The following is a 19800-nucleotide window of genomic DNA, read 5'->3' on the forward strand; positions in this document are numbered from 1 at the left end:
GCATGTATTTACACTTGAAAAATTCAAAGTTAAGAAAGGTCATTGTTTTCTTATTGCCAACAACTGCATAAATCTTAACATTGTAAACTGGTTGTTTTGTCTTTATTACTACTTTTGTACATTTTTTTCGTATTGCCCTCTTTATATTAACTTTCAACATATATATATTATATCCAGTAATTGAAGATATCAGATGTTTTGTGATGTAAATGTGTAGGGTTCTTGTTACTTGTCACACCCATTTCCATTTCATAATGCCTTAACACTGATATAGGATATTAGTGATTTTTGATTATTGTATTTATGTAAACTTATTCTATATGCTGATAAAAGTGTCATCCTTTATTTTTACAAAGATCCTAGTATCATCAGTAGTGAATTTTGTAAAGAACTTGAAAATTGTATTAAATGGTTAGTGGATAACAACACTGTCTTTACACCTTGGAAAAACTGAATGTATAGTGTTTGGTTCCAAAAGGAAATTATCTAAACTTCATAATTTTACTGTAAAATGTAATGATCACACTATTGTTTCTCAATCATCTGTTGAACACCTTGGTTCAATATTCGACACTGATCTTTCTGCTTCATCTATTGTTAATAATATTATTAAAAAGGTGAACTCAAGAATAAGATTCTTCAGGGGCATAGCTAGCATTTTTTGAGCTGTAGGCCCGAATATGTTACATGAAAACATACATCTAAATGTGATAACAAGATAATAGTATAACCAGTACTCTCTAATAATATATGCTATTTACTATTTGATCTCAAGACTATAGTCTCAAGTTTAAATGAATGATATGTTTATGTGTATTAATGCCACCATTTGTGTACATTTGCCACCCATATATAGGACCCTATTGGAAATAAGTTGCAAAACTTTCATGGGACATCATGTGGTATATATATATCATGTCTTGATTTCAAATCTTGTAACTACTTGTTATTTCAGATCTCTGCTAAATACACTGACTAGTTACTTGTAACTGAATTTAACTGATTAACTTTGACTGTGATATTCAAAATGTGATCTATCACTGCATTGTGATCCAAAACCTGTGATAATTGTTTTCCAATTGTTAAATGTTGTAAATTGACTGTATTGTATGATCTGTACTTGTATGACATATATATACATATGCATGAATAAATCAATATTTAGAAAAGTGTGACTGACACTGTTTCCAGACATATTACAGTTAAATTACTTCATGTCAGTAATGGCAGTCAGGGATGGAAAATATCTTTTTACAATTGTTGCCTGCACTGTCGACCATATTTAGTGTTTTTGTTTCCCATCTTAAGAGTACCGACCCAAAACCATGGGCATGCCTGTGATATGTTTCTTAAAGTTTCTTAAAAGATAAATAATATAAATTTTAACAACACCACTGCTCAGTTTTAACATTTCCAATACAATATGTCTTATTTTGAGGGGCCATTCTGAATTGAGTTCATTTCCAAGGGCAAAGTTATGCTTTAATATATTAATATTACCAAACTGAACATTTTTACACTGTCCCTAATTTTTATGGCACTGGATTATTTAAGGCTTTGAAAAGCTAGTTGCCTGGCCGGGATAACAACATCTGGAATTAAAATGCCTAGGATAAAATATAAACAATATCTGCAAGAAGTACTGTAGGGTTGCCATCATCAAATGCACAGAAAGAATCGTTTTTCAAATTCAATCAAGCCCCACTCATTCCATTCCATGAAATCTTTCAGGTGTCTAAATACTGATAATAGCCCCACTGAGGGCCGTATGGCTATGGTCCATATACAGTTTGTGACTGCCTGGCTGGTCACTATAATGCCATTGGGACCAATGTGGAGTTTACTATTTCTTATATTACACCGAAGAGTTTTCTCTGTACCACTGTACAGTGTTGTACGATTGTTAATGGTATAGAACATAAACATATTGATTAAATCTCAAAGTTTGTCGCCTGCAGCCGAACATCAGCAATGTTGCAATGAATATAATTTAAGAAATACTGATTCTTTTAAGTTTAAATAATGTTGTTGTTTTCACTTCAATAAACAACTAATTGGCTTTCTTAAAATTTATTAAAATTTGAATATTTTGCATGCAATAATATCTAAATTTAAACAATAACATTAATAAATTTACTATTATATTACTCCTTAAAGATATTGGTCCTTATATATCTATATTATCGGTTGATTTAGTGCAAATTTGTTTGTGTGTAACCCGAACTATATTTTCGGTGTAATATCTTCCGCCTAGAGGCGTTAGACATATCCTTCCACCAAATACACCCGAGAGACGATCGCCGTTATGGCGGAATTGTCCGAGGAGTCCCGATTGAGATAATATCTCATTCGGTACCCCTCGCAGATTATCATAATCGGACTCGGGAGAAATACGGGTTGAAAGTAGTCCGCCCACGTGATACCATTCTAAGAATGTTACAACAACAAAAAACAATAACAACGACGGCGTCCATAATTCCCGTAGAGTTTTTACTTGCTCTGGCTTCAGAGCATAGAAAATCCCCATTTTCATCTTTGCTAAATGTAAACAACTCGCAAAACCGGCTATGTTTGTTTTTACTATGTAATTTTGATTCGCGTAGGCCCGCGTAGGTAGACCGCAATACCGCTTCCGAAATGTGTATTCATACTATCTCCTTCGAGGTACTTATCCGATGTTTGACGGAAAGGGCCGAGAATGTGCGATTGATAATATCTATGTACATAGTCGAACTATCTTTTTTTTTAAGAAGACGTTTTGTTGGAAGATTTTTATTGATTTAGTATGTGTATGCATTATAATGAACAACGGCATGAACGGGTAACTACTAAAAAAATAAATAAAATAAAAACATTGCCATCGAGCGCCTTTGCCGATAGGGCCTACTACGGATATAAATGCTAACATTAACTAGTACAGTCGCTTTAAATCAAGCGCTTTTGCAGATTGAAAGCGAGGCTGTGGGAAACCCAGACGTCACTTCCGTAAACAAAATGGAAGCTGAGGAGAATCGTGGAGTCTAGAATGGATCCTTTTATTTTGCTATATAGGATACCACTAAAGTTGGCCGTAAAAAGGCGGCCTCACCGCAAAGTAGTCGTATTTCCAAGATGTCTGTCAAGTCTGTCAAAGAATGCTGAAGGGAACGAATTTTTCTCGACGGTCCAGAATGGGCTAAAGATTAAATAAAATTATAAGAGTGAAGCGAATTGTCGTCAATTGAATTGGAACTAAAAACTGTTGCGAAAATTCAGGTAGGCTTAAAATAAAAAGTCGTTTAAAAGCTGATGAATCTTTCTATTATAAATGTTTTCATGTCATTTTAAATACATAATATTGATGAATCAAAGCAACACAAATTGGTTATAAAATGTAATAAATTAAAGATTAAAGCACAGGGATGCCTTGTGGTCAAAGTTCTTTGCTGAAGGCCTGTATGTTAAAAGGTAAAGCTATGTTTTGCACGGTCACACGTGTAGTGACGGTGTACCCCCATTTTGGCATTTGTGAATATATTAAAACAGAGTGACTGAGTCTGCAGTTAATTACCTATAGCCACACAACTTATTTGACATAGTAAATTTAATTATAAATAAGAAACATATTTTATCTATGCAAATGAGAATATATATGGTGGTTACAAGGTAGAAATCCATTTTGTTTGTGGTTAAAAACTTCAAAATAATCGCATTTGTCAAAATGGACGTATACAATTTACATATAGAGCAGTTCATTGTTATTGTTTTGATTTTTGCACATGAGCAATGCACTGGTAGGCAAAAGCATGGGTTATAGTAGCGCAAAACATATGGATAACGACACTTGTTTAGTAAATGAATCGAAAAGAAGGTCCGAAAAAACAACACCTAAATAATATTTCAAAAATATAATATTTAGTGCAAAAAGAATTTATTAATACATTTATTTGCATCTTAAAACAATGCGTCATAAGTATCAAAGTAAAGATTGTCTGAAGACTGAAAGACCGGCGATTTGACACAACAAAGAGCTCTATAATGTATTAGCGGTATTATTTTTTGCATAAAAGCTTCAATAAATTACAATAATAATACATCTAATTATAAAATAATAATTATCAATGGCATGAGTACGCTAGTGTGATAAAAATGAGTGATAGAAAGTGTAAGGGGTGCTTTAAAAATTATGTACTTCAAAGCCCTATTATAAGCGAAGTGCATGACGGTATTTACATGTAATTTTAATTTTGATGGGTTTTGTACAGAGAATGACACTATTGAGGAAAATTAACATACAGCTGAAAAACACAACTTTACATGATGCGAATTGAACTGTGTATTCATGTATATTGAAAACTTGTTACTAGTAGTATGCGTGACACATATTTAACATTTTAACACACATATATCTATATACATATTGTTTTATTATTATTTTTTGAAAACATTATTTACCCCCGTTGGTGTTAAGCGTAATTTCTTGTTTTTATGATGTCGTTCGTGCATTGCTGTAACATTAAATCATCATACAGAATCATTCAGAATGACGTGGTTTTAATTAACTGATACCCGCTAAATACGTTAAATGTTTTCTACGTAAATTATATACTTATTGAATACTTTTTTTTTTATAAATGAAATGGGCTAATATCTTTACTGTTTACAATTTCTGATAATCCATATTGGACATGACTTTTAATTTGTACAATATGTAACATATCTAATTAAAGCAACTGTTAAGTATTTCAGCGGTAAATAATTTAACCAAATGACTGCTTAATACTACCAGAAAGAGAAGACATGGTGGTATCCTCAATTGTGTTGAATGCCCAGACTGTCATCTGCCACCCAGTGTGGTTTACACCATGTTGTTAGTGAAGTCTGGACAATATTTGATAAAAACGCGATAATCGGTTTATGCAGAACTTAAACACAGTAATACAAAGGCTTACATGATTTTAAGATTGATGCAAACAATGAAATGAAAAATATTGCATTTAATTTAATTAAATGTTTATTTAATGTGTCAACGTGTTAGTTTTCCCAGACAAATACCATTTTAGTTAATTTTTATATGTTGTTTATTTGGAATTGATCTATTTATTGCTTGTTTTCAATCTGTGTTTCAGTAAAGTAGAACAACTTGTTGGCATGTTCAAAAATAAAATTGTGTAAATATGAACGATCACGCTCTATTTCTTCCCATTGATTGTGTCTTTCTTTTGCCTACCAATGTAGTCCGGATGTAAACACGCAGGTGCAGGTGACGTCACACGTGAACTGGTCTATAGAAATCCTACTTTCTGTTTTAAAAGCAGTATCGTTTGAAAATTAATAAATTACTTGCTAACTAGGCTATAGATTTAATGACAATTTTGCACACTTTAAAATTGCATCTATATGTATTGATTAACATGTATTTCATTTCAAGGTGTGCTTTAAAGCCACACATCTTGAAATGAAATACATGGCATAGTAAATTTAAGTATAAATAAGAAACATATTTTATCTATGCCAATTAGAATATATCTGGTGGTAACAAGGTAGAAATCCGTCTCTTTTGCGCTTTGAAACTTAACAATAATCGCGTTTGTCGAAAATGGACATATACGTCTAGAAATCCTACTTTCGGTTTTAAAAGCGGTACCGGTTGAAAAATAATAAATTACTTGTTAACTAGGCTATAGATTTAATTTTATCTATCTCAATAAGAATATATCTATTGGTTACAAAGTAGAAATCCGTCTTTTTTGCGCTTTAAAACTTAAAAATAATCGTGTTTGACGAAACGGACGTACACGTAAAGAAATTTTACTTTCGGTTTTAAAATTAAACAGAATAAAAATTTACTTGCTAACTAGGCTATAGATTGAAGGACAATTTTGCACACTTTTAAATTGCATCTATATGTATTGATCAACATGTGCTTAATTTCAAGGTGTGTGGCTTTAAATGAAATCATACTTCAGTAGGGTGATCAGAAAAAAACAGTATCTTGGTGACCGCTTTCAGTCAATATTCCAGTGACGTTGTGGAAGATGTGTTGTCAACACCAAAAATTTGGAAATTTAGAGTTAAAAAAATAGATTAATATGAACTGTTATCAGATAAGGTATCATAGTTAATTCGGCCCAAAATGTATACATTGGCAGTAGGTCTACTAGCCTTAAATCTACAAGTATTTTCCCTGTATTGAATTGATCTACCGGTATTCAGTTAATAATACTGTTACTGCAGATTCATGAACTCTGATAAAAACAAATACTAAATTAAAACCACCTGTGGAACTCAGAGTGGAACTCAGATGTACTGAAATTTAATAAAATAATCAAATATATGAATTGTTGTGATAGGCAGCATGTGCATATCATTTATTATAACTTTTGGTAATCTAACATTAATTAATGAATTTGAAAATAAGTAAAAAAAGACAAGAGACTGCAAAGATAAGTCAATTGCAATTAATGACTTGTACATTATTCTTGATAAATAGATTAATCATCATCTGGAGTAGTTTAAGAAATACTGTTAATGATCCATTATGAGATATTGTGAATGGTAATTTTCTGTGGTGGTGTGTTAACATCTTTAAATGAAATAACTGATATCATTTTCTTCTGAAACACTAAGAGATCCATGATAAAACTTTCATGGAATGTTCCGTGCTCAGGTGTTGAACTGAAATCTTAATTAGCAGCCAATTGTTTTGATTTTAACCAAAATAAACAGACAGTGACAATTGAAAACATTTTCAATGAAACCACAAGGCCAAGAGATGTAGATTAATAAGCAGTATCATGTTTAATTAAAATATCCTTCAAAATTGCTCCACACTTTCATGTATGTTGAACAAGTTTGAACAGATTTGACCTTTCCATTGTATTTTTGTGACACCATGTATGTTGAAAAGCCCCTTTGTTTGTTTTTTAAAGTGATGCAACTTAGTAATGGATTTTCTGGTTTTAATTTGTAGATTGTTGAGCAAGGCAGTCATGCCAGAAGGTTTACATCCAATATTGCCCAGGGGGACAGTAATTAGAACAATTTCTTTAAGTTTGTGTGGACACAGAGGCTTGAATGTAGAAATCAAAGAGTGGACATGCGTATAAAATATCGCCAACAGACCATGGACGGATAAAGAGAAAAATCTACTATTGTGATTGAAAGTTGAAAATAAACAGCAAATAAACTTCAAATAGAAATTTAAACATACAAGAAGTAGGACCTTGACCATGCCTCAACAACATCAGGAACAAGAAGTCAAACATGCAATATTAATTCACATGCTTGTAGCTAATAGCACATGAGCATTAGCAAGTGAAGGAGAGAAACAGTAACTAATGACCATAAAATTCTCCATTGATACTTATCAAAATTGGATCCAATCTGGACAACTTCAAGAGTCTAGCCAGCTCTATTGATACTTAAAAATTGGATCCATTCTGGAAATTGTAAGAGTCTAGCCAGCTCTATTGATACTAACCAAAATTGGATCCATTCTGGAGAATTTCAAGTGTGTAGCCAGCTCTATTGATATTGACCAAAACTCGATCCATTCTGGACATTTGCAAGAGTGTATCCAGTCCTGTTGAAATTGACCGAATTTTGATCCATTCTGGACATTTTCAAGAGTGAAGCCAGATCTATTGATACTTACAAAAATTGGATCCATTCTGGACATTTTCAAGAGTGTACCCAGCACTATTGTTACTTGCCAAAATTGGATCCATTCTAACAATTTCAATAGTCTAGCCGTATTGATACTTAACAAAATTGGATCCAATCTGGACATTTTCAAGCGTTTAGCCAGCCTTGTTGATACTGACCGAATTCGGATTCATTCTGTACATTGTCAAAATATTTTTGATTGATCATATAATGTCCCTGGGATGAAAATAAGCCACACCTTTTTGCTTTTTATTAAAGGGGCCTTTTCAAGTTTTGGTAAATTGTCAAAATTGTTTCAGATTTTTATGTCCCCCACCACTATAGTGGTTTATAAAATTATAAATCGTTGCAATGCAAAACGATTGAATAATATGGAAAGTTCTGTTGTCGTTGTTATATTTTGTGAAACTACGAGAATTGCTTATATAAAGTTTAAAATACCTTCCACATTGTATGACCACAAATGACCGAGTGGTCAAAGCAGTAGACTTTTACTCCAGTACTCCAGTTGTCAGTGGTTCTATCCCTGTTGAGGGTTCAACCAAGATTTGATTTTCAATTTGTGTCTAGTTGGGACCATGGCGTTTTCCTTATATGCATGTTATAAAAATTATTATAATCCTAGGCCTAAACAACAAAGATAAGGAGCCTGCAATTGAGGTTGCATCTGAATATTGTATGGTATTTGTTTGAACGACACAGGCCCTCTGGGACCTATTTAAAAAACATTATTGATCCATTTTTTATCTTTAACAACTTTTATAATTTTTCTCAGTACATACTCCGGTTTGACTATAAACATACAAACTAGTGAAAATAATAAGTACTGCCATAATAACCATGGCAATGTGTTGTTGTTTTTTGGTTAAAGGCCAATGTGCAGACTTACTACTAAATGATGAAACAATGATGTAATGTTACTGTTTTAAATTTTAGAAAGTATGTGTTTTGATATTCTTAGCATTTTTATTTATTTTTCATGTAAAATATACACTTTTGAAAAATGGTGTTTTTTAACTGTTAAGTTAAATACACAGGTATTTCAGTTTGGTTATGTAGAGGGGTTTGTGTATTGACACAAGGGGTTATAGTTGCCAACTTTTATTAAGCCCCCCTTTGAAGAAGAGGGGGTATATTGTTTTGCACATGTCGGTCCGTCGGTTCGTCCACCAGATGGTTTCTGGATGAGAACGCTTAGGCCTAGGATCATGAAACTTCATAGGAACATTGATCATGACTGGCAGATGACCCATATAGATTTTCAGGTCACCAGGTCAAAGGTCATGGGCACAGTGACTCGAAATAGTAAAATGGTTTCCGGATGATAACTCAAGAATGCTTACGCCTAGGATCATGAAACTTCATATATACATTGATCATGACTGGCAAATGACCCTTTCGATTTTCAGGTCACTAGGTCAAAGGTCAAGGTCACACTGACTCGAAACAGTAAAATGGTTTCCGGATGATAACTCAAGAATGCTTACGCCTAGTTTTAATTATATAATTGATAATGGTATGAAATATGATAACATAAAGTATTATAAGTATTATCATAAATTATAAATCAGATAATTGATAAATACAATATCATTCAAATAATATAATGATTACAATTTTAACAAGTATACAAGTAAATACACTTAAAATAATAAAATGACTCACCAGTTACCATATGAAGAAAGAAACTAAAGATAGTAGGTTTAAGCAAATGAAAAATGCTTGTACCTCTTGCATGGTTTAGTAACGAAATGAATCAAATGTTTCAGATATATAAAACCATAAATATGTATCTGAAATCAGCTCACCTAAAAAGCATTCTCCATTATTAATATATGGTAGCTCACTCATTCATCACATTGAATCTCTCTTGATTGGATAAGTAGTTATAATTATTTATAAAATTGGTGTTTTGTTTTGTTTTCATTGTGTTGCCTTTTTGCTTTTTGCTTTCTCTGAGAAATTTGCATCTTGATTTTTTCATTTGCTTTATTAGGTTTGCATTCTGATGCTTTTTTTGCTTTTGCTTTCTTTGAGCTTAACAGTATGTATATATAATACTAGTGACACTACAACAGTTTGCTGTTGTTGTCTTATTTCGTTCATTTCATTTGATATCTTGTTGAAGAACTTGTAGTACTGTATGTATGTAGCATTAATCAATGCTTCTTTGCTCATCATTTGCCTTTGAAGCTCTGAAATAGTGCTAGTTACACATGCGGGATAATCATTTCAGCATTAGTATTGTATTATTTTGCTTTTATAATTATATTTTATTTTTTATTCATCAGTGTTGTATTGTGTTGCTTATATTGTGTGAAATTTGCTGATCATTTTCCTTCAAATCTGGTTTGAGGTGATAATTTCCTTTAAGCCCTTTTTATTTTGTGGCACTATTGTGTTCTATTTTCTCTGTAAGCATTTTTACACCATTTCTTTTTATGGTACCTTAGGCCCCTTCCTTGTGTCAACATCAACAATCTTTTAAACAGCTCTTAATTTTGAATGTATAGTACTGATATTATATTTCTGCTTACATTTGAATAATGTCCTATAGGAATACTGCTTTAATTGTGTTTTTATTGTGCTTTATTAGAATAACTATTTCTTATGTATGCCATGTATTATTGATGTGTTGCAATTTGTTACTGCTTGTTAGTTTGGTAAACAGCTATACATAGCATATGTTATATACATGTTATTTCATACTGACAATAAATTCGTTTTGATGTGATTTAATTAAGGATGAGTGTTTGTGAATACCCTGTTACATACTCCCTCTGTAGAGAAAAATTGCTCCTGAGATTTAATTTCTTTTGTATACCCTAAACACAACAATTTAAATAAATTAATATATTCTTACTAGAATACTTCACTTTTACCTATACCAGCAATTTAAAATGACTGCGTACACTTTCCACCATAGTAGATAATGTTTACAAGGACTGGAGTGTTAAAGTGAGTGGAAAAATTAGTAAGATCATGACCTACAGCTGTATATATGCCTGAAAACAGCTGTTCAATCTGCTGAGGGTTGACCTATAAGTAAGATGTAAACAGATCTTAGAATCATGTACAGGGAAATTTAGCACAGTTATTCAACTTAGAAGTTTAAAATTAACTACACACCATAATTGCAATACAAATTTATAGATTTAAATAATAAAATAACGGAAAAAACAGCCTTTATTTAATAATTAAGATAAATATCACTATATACGGTTCTGATTATTTGAAAGTTATTTACAAACCTCTCTGTATCCGATAGTATTAATATTTAATACTAGTGATATTCAGGGTAAAAAATTATACACAAGAGGAACATACACAAAATAATATTCATCAGGTTTACATGAAACTCATTGTCAATATGGAAAATATAAACCTATATTGGAGCAAATCTTGGCAGATGTTAAAAAATGCGCCATCATGAATATCTCCAACTCCACTAAGAAAAGACTACAACTATACTATAAATAACGAAACCCTCGAAAATCTTTAACATCCCCCTTACTTAGGAGTCGATCTTTGTGATAATCTGAAATTAAACACTCGTATCGATAACGCAACCAAGAAAGCTTCATAAACTCTGGGATTCATCAAACGCAACTTGAATAAATGCCCACAACCAGTAAAAGAAATGGCATTTGAATACATTTTAATTAATATAAAACGGATACCCAACACAATCTAACAATAGACACATGCTACAGATAACACAGTCGACTCGACAATACATAGAGATAAAACTCATGTTGCTCCAGTATGATTGGTTGCCCATTGATATTGGATAATATTTATTTTGAAATTTCATACCGGCTGGTAATAAGTTTCAGTTTGGATAAAGTGGCTCGGAAATCGCCCATTATCAACAGTATTAGTTTAATTAATCGCAGTCACGACCATGGAACAAATAGTGGTTGAAACGCTATTACTGTTGACCGTATTAATCAAAAATGGAAATAATGGATCGAACATCATTGCGTAAAATCAGGATTTGAATGTCATCCTAGTAATCAGTAGTGCTTTTCCGCCAAAACGGCTCAAAAGCTAAACCCAGTTTATGCTTAATTGTATTCAAATTAATTATGATTATGTTAAACAATTAGGTAGTTTATTTACTTTAAACATTATCATCACATTTCAGCCAAATTAAACAAAAAAGGAAAATAGCCATTTAATTTCCACTCAACTAACTATTCAAAAACACATATTTTTGTTAAAAGATGTTACATCCTATAAATACTATAAAGCTGCATAGTAAATACATAAATATATATATATATATATATTATATAACTCATACATGTGATAATAAACACATTGATACTACAATGTTCCTGTAATGGTTTTTATATATACATGTACTCGTTAATTAGAGAAAACTGTGAAGGGCTTATCAGCGCAGTGTATTGCTGAAATCGTCCAGAATGGATCCAAATTCGGTAAGTATCGATAGAGCTGGCTATACTCTTGAAATCGTCTAGAATGGATCCCATTTTGGTAAGTATCAATGGAGCTGGCTAACTCTTGAAAACGTCTAGAATGGATTCAATTTTAGTAAGTATCAATAGAGCTAGCTAGACTCTTGAAATCGTCTAGAATGGATCAAATTTTGGTAAGTATCAATAGAGCTGGCTAGACTCTTGAAATTGTCTAGAATGGATCCCATTTTGGTAAGTATCAATACAGCTGGCTATTCTCTTGAAATCGTCTAGAATGGATCCCATTTTGGTAAGTATCAATACAGCTGGCTATTCTCTTGAAATCGTCTAGAATGGATCACATTTTGGTAAGTATAAATAGAGCTGGCTAGACTCTTGAAATCGTAACCATCAAGGAAGCTGGCTATACTCTTGAAATCGTCTAGAATGGATCCAATTTTGGTAAGTATAAATAGAGCTGGCTAGACTCTTGAAATCGTCTAGAATGGATCCAATTTCGGTAAGTATAAATAGAGCTGGCTCAACTCTTGAAATCGTCTAGAATGGATCCCAAATTCGGTAAGTATCAATAGAGCTGGCTATACTATTGAAATCGTCTAGAATGGATCCCATTTTGGTAAGTATCAATGGAGCTGGCTAGACTCTTGAAATCGTATAGAATGGATCCAAATTCGGTAAGTATCAAAACAGCTGGCTTGACTCTTGAAATTGTCTAGAATGGATCCCATTTTGGTAAGTATCAATAGAGCTGGCTAGACTCTTGAAATTGTCTAGAATGGATCCCATTTTGGTAAGTATCAATACAGCTTGCTATTCTCTTGAAATCGTCTAGAATGGATCCCATTTTGGTAAGTATCAATACAGCTGGCTATTCTCTTGAAATCGTCTAGAATGGATCAAATTTTGGTAAGTATAAATAGAGCTGGCTAGACTCTTGAACTCGTATAGAATGGATCCAAATTCGGTAAGTATCAATAGAGCTGGTTAACTTTTGAAATCGTCTAGACGGAATCAAATTTTGGTAACCATCAAGGGAGCTGGCTATACTCTTGAAATCGTCTAGAATGGATATAATTTCGGTAAGTATAAATAGAGCTGGCTAGACTCTTGAAATCGTCTAGAATGGATCCAATTTCGGTAAGTATAAATAGAGCTGGCTCAACTCTTGAAATCGTCTAGAATGGATCCCAAATTCGGTAAGTATCAATAGAGCTGGCTATACTATTGAAATCGTCTAGAATGGATCCCATTTTGGTAAGTATCAATGGAGCTGGCTAGACTCTTGAAATCGTATAGAATGGATCCAAATTCGGTAAGTATCAAAACAGCTGGCTAGACTCTTGAAATTGTCTAGAATGGATCCAATTTTGGTAAGTATCAATAGAGTTGGCTAGACTCTTGAAATTGTCTAGAATGGATTCCATTTTGGTAAGTATCAATAGAGCTGGCTAGACTCTTGAAATCGTCTAGAATGGATCCAAATTCGGTAAGTATCAAAACAGCTGGCTTGACTCTTGAAATTGTCTAGAATGGATCCCATTTTGGTAAGTATCAATAGAGCTGGCTAGACTCTTGAAATTGTCTAGAATGGATCCCATTTTGGTAAGTATCAATACAGCTTGCTATTCTCTTGAAATCGTCTAGAATGGATCCCATTTTGGTAAGTATCAATACAGCTGGCTATTCTCTTGAAATCGTCTAGAATGGATCAAATTTTGGTAAGTATAAATAGAGCTGGCTAGACTCTTGAACTCGTATAGAATGGATCCAAATTCGGTAAGTATCAATAGAGCTGGTTAACTATTGAAATCGTCTAGACGGGATCAAATTTTGGTAACCATCAAGGGAGCTGGCTATACTCTTGAAATCGTCTAGAATGGATATAATTTCGGTAAGTATAAATAGAGCTGGCTAGACTCTTGAAATCGTCTAGAATGGATCCAATTTCGGTAAGTATAAATAGAGCTGGCTCAACTCTTGAAATCGTCTAGAATGGATCCCAAATTCGGTAAGTATCAATAGAGCTGGCTATACTATTGAAATCGTCTAGAATGGATCCCATTTTGGTAAGTATCAATGGAGCTGGCTAGACTCTTGAAATCGTATAGAATGGATCCAAATTCAGTAAGTATCAAAACAGCTGGCTAGACTCTTGAAATTGTCTAGAATGGATCCAATTTTGGTAAGTATCAATAGAGTTGGCTAGACTCTTGAAATTGACTAGAATGGATCCCATTTTGGTAAGTATCAATATAGCTGGCTATACTCTTGAAATCGTCTAGAATGGATCCAATTTTGGTAAGTATCAATAGAGCTGGTTAACTATTGAAATCGTCTAGACGGGATCAAATTTTGGTAAGCATCAAGAGAGCTGGCTAGACTCTTGAAATCGTCTAGAATGGATCCAAATTCCGTAATAGAGCTGGCTATACTCTTAAAATCGTCTAGAATGGATCCCATTTTGGTAAGTATCAATGGAGCTGGCTAACTCTTGAAAGCGTCTAGAATGGATCCCAATTTTAGTAAGTATCAATAGAGCTGGCTATACTCTTGAAATCGTCTAGAATGGATCCAATTTCGGTAATTATAAATAGAGCTGGCTCGACTCTTGAAATCATCTAGAATGGATCCCAAATTCGGTAAGTATCAATAGAGCTGGCTATACTCTTGAAATCGTCTAGAATGGATCCCATTTTGGTAAGTATCAATGGAGCTGGCTAACTCTTGAAAACGTCTAGAATGGATCCCAATTTTAGTAAGTATCAATAGAGCTGGCCAGACTCTTGAAATCGTCTAGAATGGATCCAATTTCGGTAAGTATCAATAGAACTAGACTCTTGAAATTGTCGTATGGATTCCATTTTGGCAAGTATCAATAGAGCTGGCTAACTCTTGAAATCGTCTAGAATGGATACAATTTCGGTAAGTATCAATATAGCTGGTTTACTATTGAAATCATCTAGAATTGATCCAATTTTGGTAAGCATCAAGAGAGCTGACTAGCCTCTTGAAATCGTCTAGAACGGATCTAATTTCGGTATCAATAGAGATGGCTAGACTCTATCAAAAGAGCTGGCTAGACTCTTGAATTTTTGTGTCTAGAATGGATCCAAATTTGGTATGTATCAATACAGCTGGCTAGATTCTTGAAATCGTCTAGAATAGATACAATTTTGTTTTGACGAGCGGTACTTCGGTTGAAAAGACAGATTTTACTGGTAGCCATTGTGCATATCAACAGTTTTATTGATACTTTGACACCCTTTAATCCAAATTTGGTCTTTATCAACAGCGATTTTCTTTTCAAATAATTTATTAAACAAAAATCAAACATTGTCGTAAACGATGCTGCAAATATATATATTTGGTATCCATTGTAGCAATTTATTTAGGATCCAATATAGACACGACCGAGGAGAATCTTATATCGATCAAAACATTGATCGTTGTGCTATGATGTGAATTATTATCGAGACAAGAAAAGGTCAGTACGATGTGATAAAATATGTATAGTACGTATCTGAGTTTGCTTTTAATTGTCAATTTCGCAGTGAATGCAATTATCATGAAATAACAGTAAAATTTCGACAGAATAAAAGTGACGTTTAAACGGTTTACGATTTTCCGTTTCATTTTAGAATACGGACGTTTGTCTTTTATCATCACCAATAAACAGCATTTCATTGTGTATTTATAATGTTTTTTGCATTTATTTTAATGAATATCTGCAGATTATTAAGTTATGCACTATGCTCAATGAAGTATGTAATATGTCATATCTTGCTTTTCAAAGTCAATTATGTCTTTAAAGTACCTCTTCTCGAACCTCACCTCTTTTCGAACCCTTCATTTGTTTACATTTTATGTGCATGCGCGCACGCGCACTTTGTCACCATTTTTTTGTATAAGTAATTTGTTTACGACGACTCACGCGTAGCACCAAATCGACGAAAATGCGTCAAAAACAGGTAGAATAAGTAGATTAATAATAAAACACGTAAAAATCCTTGCTCAATGCTTTTTACATATATACAGTTTTTCCTTAAAAAAAACAATAAACACATGGTCTCATTTTTGTTCTCAACTTTGCTTGACAATTTACACATTTCGGCTGCTGCAATAAGTCACGTGACCATAGTCAAAACATGTGACTAATTTATTTTTAATGTTGTACACTGAAGGGTTCGAAAGCAGGTACTCGTTGTTTGGGCGGCATTGACATTTTTACATGATATGGATGTGCTGGAAACTTGCAAAAATCTGTTATCAAAAGATGATTTACATAGCAATTAAAGTTGCCAGCCATGTAGAAACAAGTTATTTATCAAATAGAGTACTTATTAATATGTTTCACTATTTTCAACATTAATCATCACTATATTTGACGTGTCAAAAATTAAGAGGTTCGAAAGATGGTTCATCCATGATAATATTCAGTCTCCACTTATTAATTCCGTATAAAATTGTAACACATGTATGACTTTTGTGGAATAAGTTTCATAAGTTTATTTTAGAATATTTTGATGCATTTGTAATGGATTTTTAATTACTTTGCTGGCAAATATTTTTTAAATTTATGTCCCCAAAGCAACATGCCTTTTAAATTACTAAGTTTAAGGAGTTAGTGTTTATTTATTTGTTTGAACAAACAAATAAATTTAAATAGCACCATAGGAAGGTCTCACCAAAATATATTTTTGATTTTCCTTTAATCCAGCTTCTAAGGTAAGATAAAAGTCTTAGGTGGTAATACTGCCACGTCATTGATTGATTTTATTATTTTCTAAATTTGTTTAGGTTATAAAAACAATATGTATGTGTTAATACTTACATTTAAAAAAAATTGTAGCGATCTTAGCAGGAAAAAATTGACAGTACAATTCTGAGATACAATAGATAATAATTATTTTGTTTTCAACTAATAAAGAGAGACTTCTAACAAGTCTGTTTAATTATACATCTGTATACTATTTAAAAATATGATACAGTCGATTGGTGTATAATGGATAGCTAAGGACTTTGAGTCTCATTTCAACGTAAACACCATGCATTCAGTAATTAAACCATTAAACCTAGATAGACATATGTCTTTCCTATTGAAACATGCCAGCGGTTTTAAATTTCCGAAAAAATATTATTCTGTTACCTTGAATTTGTTTTAAAAACAGTAAAATATGCTAATTTTTTTATTGATTATTTAAGACTTTCCTTATTTTCCCCAAAATCCGGCATTTCGCGCGATTTTTTCCCCCAAAATTCGGCCTTTGCGCGATTTTTTTCCCCTAAAAAAAGGCCAGGCCCTTTCCCCAAAATCAGATAAAAAAAAACTGTTTTGTTAGCTAAAAAAGCTAAAATTCATAATATGAACATAAAATGCTCAAATTTAAGTGCCTGGTTGACCATTAAAATAGCCATAAAATGGCCTAAAATGCAGGAAACCAAGTGCTCAATTTCAAAATTTTCACCCCCATAGAAGGCCTGTTGGTTTCACATTTTGGCCAGTTGGCTCAAAAGTTATTGAGAACCCTGAATATATGTACATTTCCAGAAAGGAAAATCATTTCTGTGTTTAATAAGACCATGTTCATGGAAATCGCTGCACAATTGATGAAGTAATGGCTGTTCAAAGCGATGAACCCTATATTCGGGTCATTTTGAGTTGAATACCTTGTTATATATATAGATTTAATAGTGAAAAATATGTTTTCAGAGAAATCGATTTTTCGTTATAATTTGATTATTTTTCATTAAAAATGATGTTTTCACTAATTAATATCATAGCCACACGCTAACCACATGTGTATTGGACAACTTCAATTGAGTTTATAGTTATTTTGAGACAATCCCCACATTCCTGAATATGGGTCACCACATGTCCGTTATTCACTAAATCCCGAGTTGCAGCTTTCATGCTTATTTTATATGGTTCGCATCAATTTGGTTTCTGAGCATTCTTGCTTCTGTAAAGGACACACAATACTAAAATATTACATCAATGAACATTATGTTTACCAAACAAAATCTGCAAAATTCAAGAAACCATTCGTCTGCACTTTTCCTGTCGTCACAAAAACGGTGCGTACATAATGTGACCTTGTTTTGCTTTCAAAAAAAGAAACAGTTGTAAACATTGACACACATCAACAAAAACATGAATCGACTTAACAATGATAGGCTTTTTGTATTCAATTCATATAAAACTATAAATCTTAACATAAATAAAAGTATTTTGCAAAAACCGTTTAACCTATCCGTAGGCGTTATACTCACTAAAATCCGCTATACACCAATCGACTGTAGCTATTATCTAATTGGCTAATTATATCTTTAAAATATTTAATATAGTTATAGGCATCATTTTGGGTTTTAAATACTAAAAATAATGAAACCGATGCACATAATGACCAGTTTGTGGTGATAATATTTGTTACAAACCGCTATAAGGTAATAATGACCAGTGTGTGGTGATAATATTTGTACAACCGCTATAAGGTAATAATATAATGTTTCTCTTTCCAGGGGATGGCTCATTTGTATTTTACTGACATGTCAGCGTTTGCTAAGAAGTCAACTGAGACAATTTATGAAATAAGAGCCCCATTGGCAACATTCGATACGATTGACTTGGGTGACGATGAAATTAGCATAAGGTCAGTAAAAGCAGTTTCAATGTCGGCTGCATATGAGGAAAAAAAAGAATTAAAGATTGTTCAAGGGGAATTGACAAAATGTACCGGTGGTTTTGAATCTCAAGATAGTTTGGAATGCCCTACTCCAACAACATCTGATGCTGCAGCTACAAACCTTGTCAAGCTTAATAGTGACTCTTTAAGTGCAAATAGCGAAAATGATGTGACTGCTGATGCAGACAAGCCAGAGTCTCTAGAACCGAATAGTAGTGAAAACAATGCCAGTGCAGAAGACATACAAACAAAATTAAAACTGAAGGGACGGAAATACAAAGGAAAAGCCACAAATGTGAAATATGAAAAGATTGAGAGCTCTGATGTTTCAGATAGGTCTGAATGTTCATCTCCTCATCATCTGAAAGAAGATGCTTTTGATTCAGACAGCGACAGCTCAGATTTTGAAGCTGGTGTAAGAATTGGTGCCCCTAAGGAATCTCGGAGGTTTAAGCACTTAAAAGCTGGAAGTCGTAGTGTTGTTCACAGCCAGAATGCAGGAAGTGATTTAATGGATTCTGATTCGACTCCATGTGGGTCACCAAGCATTACAAGAGTGTCTTTACCCCCACCACTAAGTGATGAAGATGCTAAGAAATTATCAAGAAAAAAAGCATATGAGAAGCGGATACAAAGGTTGCAGGTCACCACCAACCCCATTGAACGACCACGTAGCACTACACCTATTAACATTTATGGTCTGGATGAATATGTTCATATAAGCTCACCAGAGAAATCACCCTCCAGCAGTCTGGAGAGACTCAAAATAAGGCTTCCAATTGAGGACACTTGCAGATTAAAAAGTCCACGCAGTTCACGTGCTGCTCTTTCAAAGAGCAGTGACTTCAATGCTGCTTTTAGTTTCAATGAAGGGGCATTGTTCACACACACTCGATCTGCTGTGCTTGTGAAAGATGATGATGGATCATCTGGAGTTATGTCCCCTAAGAGAATTCTTCTACCTCCTGCCACTTCTCCAAAACTTGCGCAAGGGAGGATACCAAAAAATCATCAAAAACATGTGG

At 33.2% G+C, this 19800-nt stretch overlaps 1 long non-coding RNA gene across 1 annotated transcript; it reads left to right on the plus strand.

The window, feature by feature from the left end:
- The first annotated feature begins 3010 nt into the window (after nucleotides 1-3010).
- LOC127870736 (uncharacterized) lies at nucleotides 3011-10386 on the plus strand. Its single transcript, XR_008044896.1, has 2 exons — nucleotides 3011-3255; nucleotides 6953-10386. It is a non-coding gene; the product is annotated as an uncharacterized LOC127870736 (long non-coding RNA).
- Nucleotides 10387-19800: the final 9414 nt, after the last annotated feature.

This window comes from Dreissena polymorpha, chromosome 3 (assembly GCF_020536995.1).
Source record: "Dreissena polymorpha isolate Duluth1 chromosome 3, UMN_Dpol_1.0, whole genome shotgun sequence".
Taxonomy (NCBI): domain Eukaryota; kingdom Metazoa; phylum Mollusca; class Bivalvia; order Myida; family Dreissenidae; genus Dreissena; species Dreissena polymorpha.